Source organism: Sitophilus oryzae, unplaced genomic scaffold, assembly GCF_002938485.1.
Source record: "Sitophilus oryzae breed Bouriz unplaced genomic scaffold, Soryzae_2.0 scaffold_54_pilon_pilon, whole genome shotgun sequence".
Taxonomy (NCBI): Eukaryota; Metazoa; Arthropoda; class Insecta; order Coleoptera; family Curculionidae; genus Sitophilus; species Sitophilus oryzae.
Window position 1 is genome coordinate 723,752 of NW_022147140.1, and position 7,654 is coordinate 731,405.

Genomic DNA, 7,654 nt, shown 5'->3' on the forward strand with positions numbered 1-7,654 from the left:
ATTGCGCAGTTTTCGAGAAATCGGAAAAAGTGTATAAACCAATTAGCTCCTGACGAAAATACCGAAAACTAAATCGATCAAGAACACGCCACTGGGTAATTATTATTAGTCCAGCGGACCCCTATAATCCCTGAAATTTTTTTGATCTTGTTAGTATACGCGATTTTCGAGAAAATCGGAAAACGTTATAAACAAATTGGCTTGCTAACGAAAATACCGAAAACTAAATCGATCAAGACCACCCAACATGGTGATTATTATTAGTCTAGTGGACCCCTATAATTCCCTTGAAATTTTGATCTGTTAGTATACGCACATTTCGAGAAAATCGGAAAAAAAACGGTATAAACTAATTAGCTGCTGACGAAACAATACCGAAAACTAAATCGATCAAGGACACGCCACTGGATGATTATTAGTCTAGTGGGACTTATATATCTTCTGAAACTTTTGATCTTGTTTAGTATACGCAGTTTTCGAGAAAAGCGGAAAAACGGTATAAACAAATTAGCTGCTGGAGAAAATACCGAAAACTACTAAATCGATCAAAAACACGCCACTGGGGGATTATTATTAGTCCAGTGGGACTCTATAATCCCTGAAATTTAGATCTTGTTAGTATACGTAGTTTTCGAGAAAATCGGAAAAAACGTTTAAACAAATGGCAGCTGACAAAAATACCGAAAACTAAATCGATCAAGAACACGCCACTGGGTAATAATTATTTTAGTCTACTGGGACTCTATAATCCCTGAATTTTGATCTTGTTAGTATACTAGTTTTCGAAAATCGGAAAAACGGTTTAAACAAATTAGCTGCTGCCGAAAATACCGAAAACTAAATCAATCAAGAACACGCCACTGGCGGATTATTATTTAGTCTAGTGGGACTCTATAATCCCTGAAATTTTGATCTTGTAGTATACGTAGTTTTCGGGAAAATCGGAAAAACGTTATAAACAAATTGGCTGCTGACGTAAATACCGAAAACTAAATTGATCAAGAACACGCCACTGGGTGATTATTTTTAGTCTAGTGGACCCCTATAATCCCTGAAAATTTGATCTTGTTAGTATACGCAGGTTTTAGAGAAATGGAAAAACGATATAAACAAATTAGCTGCTGACGAAAATACCGAAAACTAAGTCCATCAATAACACGAAACTGTGTGCTTCTAGTTAGTAGTGATATAAATCATGGACCTTTTTTTTGTTTGTTTCTACACTAAGTTATTACAATTATTAAAAAAAAAAAAAAAAAAAAAAAAAAAAAAAAAAAAAAATGAATTTATTTATTTTTTTTTTATTTTTGGTTACATTAGTATAATGCATACATATTTTATAAAATTACACTAGGCGTGTCAATTTGAAATTATAATAATTAATCCGATATAAAATATCGCTAATTAATATATTATTTTTTTTTTTATGTATTTATTTTTTAGTACTATTTAAATATTAATAAAATCCTCCTGCAAGAAATTGTATGATTATTTCATATTAAGTTAAGTCGCCCGACGCCACTGGCCCTTCGGCTATGTTCGGCAAATCGGCCGCTATCTTTTGGCTGCTAAGTTCACATCAGTTGTGACGTTTCAAAAAAAATATAAAACAACATATTTTCTGACGATTATAGATTTTCGGGAATGAAGATAGTCTCTATATCAGAAGAACCTAGTTCTGCACTAGTCGGCGAATGATATGTATTCGAAAAGCGAATTTTTGTTACTTATAAATACATTTTAAAATAAATTCCTGCGTTTAGCGGTCTTATGGACTCACACGAAATTACTTCAAAAATCGGTTCAACATTTAAATTGATGAATAGATATTTTTATATAGTTTTATAAAATTTATAATTATTTTTCGATTTATTATCTGTCATAGAAATATTTTTTATAGTTTTCTAGGATAGATTTTTATAACTTTTACAGTTATTTTTTGATTTATTATAAAGTTTCAATAAAATTAATTTTTTGATTTAAATCACATGATTAAAATTAAAAAAATCACTTGATTTAAATCATGATTAAAATCATGCCAACCCTGGTAATAATTGATTCGAGTCTCTCGCGTGCTCTTATACAGGGTGTCCCAGGCTGAGCGTGCATTAGAAGTTTCTAGAGAACTACAATATCTAGATATGAGATTTTTTGCCTCATTACTGTTTCAGAACGAGATCTATCGATTAAAAATATTTTCAATATGGCGGCACTTCCGGAAATACCGGAAGTTGACAGCAACTTTCTTATTTTAAATGGGTACACTCATTTTTTATTACATACTTAAGTTCTCTGTAAAATTCTACGAATTTTGATATAAACACTCTATACCTAACATTAACCGTTTTTGAGAAAAAAAAATATTTAAAATTTTTGGAGAAAAAAAACTGCCTGTCAAAAAAAACGGTATAGCCTAAACGACCAATTTAGTGACTACTACAGCCACTGTGGCATAAAGACAAGACATGTAGATATCTATTTCAAAAATTAAATTGTTCGAATGTCATAATATAATATTGACCGTAGCTGTGATGGAATTGAGCAATTTAGAAATTATCATAAATCATTTTTTTCAAATAGAAACCCACTTTTTTATTTCACTAGTGAAAAGGTTTTTCAACTCATTACTTTTTGATTATACGTGTTCCTATACCTAAAATAAATCGTTTTTAAGTCATTTAAGATTTACGTTTAAAGCGTATTTTTTCTTGATTTTATCTAGCTGCCTTTGACATTAAGTGTCAAACCATCAGACAATTTATTTCCTTCGGTCAAAAAATTAATTATTTGAATTTCGTATATTATAAATATTGCTGGTAAAACTTTATAGAGTGTATTTATAAAAATATATCTCTATTTTAGTGATAACTAATGGCAATATAACATGGCCAGATATAGTTTTACATCGCCTGACGTTTAAAGTCATAAGCTACTGGTTAAAAAACAAAAAAATATACCCTTTAAAACCAAATCTTAAATAACTTAAAAACGAGTTATTTTAGGTATAGGAACATGTATAATCAAAAAGTAACGAATTAAAAAACCTTTTCACTAGTGAAATAAAAAAAGTGAGGTTTCATTTGAATAAAATGATTTACGATAATTTTTTAATCGCTCAATTCCATGCTATATTCGACAATTTTCGAAGACATTCGAACTGCATGAAAATTTGCATGATTTATGATTTTTAGTTAATATCTGGTCTAGAAGTATGAAATTTTGTAAAAATGTTTTTAAGCGGCATAATTCATACCCTCGGATGTGATATTAGGGATGAGAGTTTGTATGAAATTTCTTATATCTTGCCTAGAACAATAAAATTTTGGACAAAATTACGCAAATGAACAAAATGACGTAATTGGACACTGAGAGGGAAGAATTAACACATATTTGGAAGGTAATGTGTCGTAAGTTGGGGTAAAAGTTTGTAGGAAATTTCGTTACAACTGGCTCAATATTAAATACCTTAAAATCTACCTATATACATCTACAGACAGCAGGCGATCATTTATTTCATTAGGATTAAGAAGTGATATAAAAATATATCACCAGATAGCAAAAACTAAGTGATAAATCTGTAAAAGGCAAACATGTGAACTTAATTAGGTTAACAACGTGATACTTAATTAGTGATACTTAATTAGGTTATGATTTTCCAGGTTAAAATAAGTTTTTTGTACATTTCCTAAGTTCACGGTAAAGTGCCAAGAAATTCGAATGCCTGTGTTTCTTTTGTAAGTAACGCCCAACCATAAAAGGAATGTATAAGAGATTCGAGTTTTGCTGGCACCACCGTAAACGCACACGAATAAAATATGTTTCTTGAATTGAATTGCTAATATAGAAATTAATGCCACATTGTGTTCGTCATAATGTGGATCAACATGCTCTCACTACCGGTTTCGGGGCCCTACCCCATCACCAGGTGAGCTTGGACCGATTTCACAGAATATCATCAACATACTCTGCGCTGTGTTCGTCAGTTTGTGGAATCGACCCAAGCTCACCTGATGATGGGGTAGGGCCCGGAAACCGGTAGTGAGAGCAGGTTGAATTAATTTCTATATTAGCTGTTCAAGGCAAGAAACTTTTATATAATTTTATTATAATATTACTTTATTATAATATTACCATACAAAGGTAGTTGGTAAATTGAACAGGTCAGCACACTCAGCTACAGGCGAAAAAATACCCAGCTACAGGCAAGAAAATATTAATAATAATAATAGCCCCCGTATACACATCGGGACAGGTCAACTCTGTGTATAGGATTTTAACGTGTAAGACAGTGATGTAGGCAGCTTAATGGCAAATCAAATGTATTAAAAAGAGAAAAAAGTTGGGTGGGTATGGGTGGGAACATTTCTTCTGAGCGGTATTGCCAGATTTTGCATCAAAATTTCAAACCGCATAAGTAGACGTTTCAAAAAAATGTGGCATCTAGGGTTGGATCTGGATTTTCAACAATTAGTTACTCATTTTACTACAACTGTAATAGATTACATTTAGCTTAAATATATTATCTTCATTTCAGTAGTATACATTTTTAACATAGTTTATTTTATTCTAATTTCTTTAAGACTACGATAATATACTGGTCGGCAAGAGAAAATCTTGGGTCGTTTATTTTAGTCATCATTTACCTACATATCTAGAAGTGAATCGCTATGACAATCTTGTAAGTCGGGGAGAGAAAATTATTACCTATCCACTTAATCCGGAGCTCAACTTCATACGCTGGGGAAAATTCTTGCTCTTTTCTCTTTGTTCATTTATACAAACACAGAGTCTATAGACTCTGTGCACGACAATCGGCACCCAAAGCCGTGTGTACATTATCGGTTATATCATTAAATAAACTAACCAAAAAATATACTGTATTACGTAGTAAATAGTGCAAATTCTATTGTCGACCTTCTAATCAGTATTAAATAATAATGGAGTGAGCTAGTGTGAAGTGAGACATTAAATGATTGATCTTTTTGTTAAATTACGTGGTATAACTTAACACAATGATGAATCGTTTAATGTTTCATATACACCTCCATAATTATTTAATCTGTAATCATACTGATTACATTGTTCAACAACAGAATTTGCGCTTTTAGTACGTTTTGGAATTAATAGATTATCTGTCTTATTATGCAACTAAGGATATACGTGTCTACGTAATAGTGCATCAGCATCTCTCTCAATATATCGTATTGTACTGAACACGTTGACACACGAGAATCAGCAACCAAAGCCGTGTGTACGCTTCATTAAATAAACTAACCAAAAAATATGCTCTATTACTTAGTTACGTACATCCTCAGTTACATAATAGGACCGATAATCAATTAATTACATAATGTTGTAAATATCACAAATTCTATTGTCGACCGATCCGGATTAAGTGGATAGGTAATAAACTTCTCATTTTTCTCCCGTATTTTATAGTCTTTTCTCTTTCAGTATATCGTATTGTACTGAACAAACGTTGACTTTATTCTTCATACACACGACAATCGGCATACAAAGCCGTACGTTGTACGTTTTATTAAATAAATTAACCTTTTTGTTTATTTATTGGTTCGTTTATGCTTTATTTAATGATTGATATTATTTTGTCAAGTTATACCACCAAGTGCTATAAACTAGTACAAAATTAAAAAACTTAATTTTAAGTAAAGTTCTTTGAAATATATCTGTATTACTATTATGAATGAAAACTCTTATCCATTTTTAATTTGGAATTATATTAATTGCCATGTGTCATGTTTTTATTATTATTGTCAATTTTCTGCGGATAGCTGATAAATTAATCTATTGTCAATTCAATATGATTATATTATGATGTTCAAATACCATTTTGTTATTCATAAAAACGGCCTTTTTATTACTTCTCTGTCATACTGATCCATCAATAAATATTTCTTACGTGTTGCAGCAGACCAGCAAAATTTATTAATTTTATGGTCCTTTATATTTACTCATCCCTGATTCCATCCAATTATGGCCGCTGATGAAGCGGGAGGTAGACGTTCGCTTTCGGTCATAGGCGTACTGAAAACTAAAATTTCTTATCCTCGTATTCAGAATTATAAATAGCAATAAAAAGGATAAAGATAAGTAAAACTTTATACTGATAAGTTTGCTGTACCAATATTAAAAAAATTGGTAGTAGGAAATATTATTTCATAATATTATGACATGATAATGTTATAATGTAATACTATAAAGTAAAGTAAAAGATTTGAAGTTAACATCTCCTTTTTGCTGCCAGGGCTAATTTGGACGGGGCCTACTTTGTTTACGCGGAATCCGAACAGCGGTCCTCGGTCAATGACCGAGCAAGTGTCTAAATCGACTCTTACTCACGAGATATCCGATCTCATCCGGCCTTGAACCGGCGTGAATGAGCAGTGTGTGTCAAAATATTTTACACTTTTGCCTTTATTGGACAACAGCACGATACAGAGTTTCGAACTGGTCACCCGTCTATCCACTAGTATCGCCTTACGTCGCTTAACTTCGGTGTTCTAATGGGAACCGGTGTTTCGACGTAGCTGGACCGTTGGTTGCCCGTAATACTATAGCTACAACCGTTATAACACTAGTTATACCACCCCGCATAAATTCAGTATTATTATAAATAAGTAATTTATTTCACACCCCTTAAAGTGTAGCACAATTAGAATCATAAAAACGATGCCACTTAAAGTTACATAATGTTTATAATGTTAATTTTAAAGGTCGTTTTACATAAAAATTGTTTATCTGTTTTTATTTATGATACAAAACCCGCTTGATCATAAAACTTTTTGATCATGTCGATGAGTTTTTTTATATTGAGTATGTATGGGGCTTAAGAAGCAGCGTGGTGAAGGCGTTGTTCCACTGTTTGCATCTTAAACATTGTCAGCTGTCATAAAAAGATTATTATTAAAATTCTAATAAATTAAATTTTTACAGAATTCATAAGCAAAACTTTTAAACTAAAATTGGCTGTAATACTAAATCTAAATGAAAATAAAATATTAGTACGCCTATGACTCAAGAGTTTGGTTTGGTTTGGTGGTGACACGTGCGAAGAGATATGCATGGCTTCCACATTTCGAGAGGCGGGGTGAGACAAATCAAGTGGTGGGAGAGAATATGGCCGTAGATGCCAGGTCTAGGAAATATTCCCTAACATTAAGGTTTCTATCCAGGAAATACCTTTTTAGAAAGCATATTTTTGGACACAATTTAGTGTGTGTATTTAATTTGTTTTCTCAAACTTGGCATTTCTAAAAGTATCATCAGATAAATATTTTAAAAGAATATTTTTTTGTTGGTTGATTGACCGTGCCAACCAGGCTTCAGGAAATTTTCAAAACTTCATCTGGCAACACTGACAGTATCGAAGTCCTAGAACGGTAGACAGAAATCAAATCAGTCGGATTTTGAAAGGGGTTGGGTGTACATCATTCTACAATATATTTACGATTTTGAAGGTTATCCATACATCTCGAGACGTTTAATCTTTTAACAATAAAAATAATTAAACGTCCGGTTGTATCTATACTGCTCATGTTTTTGTTGCTGTTTCAGCATAAGTTAAAACAAGCATTAAAAAAATGACTAAAAATCAACTTTAAAAAAGGACAATTAGCAAAATAATTATAAAAAA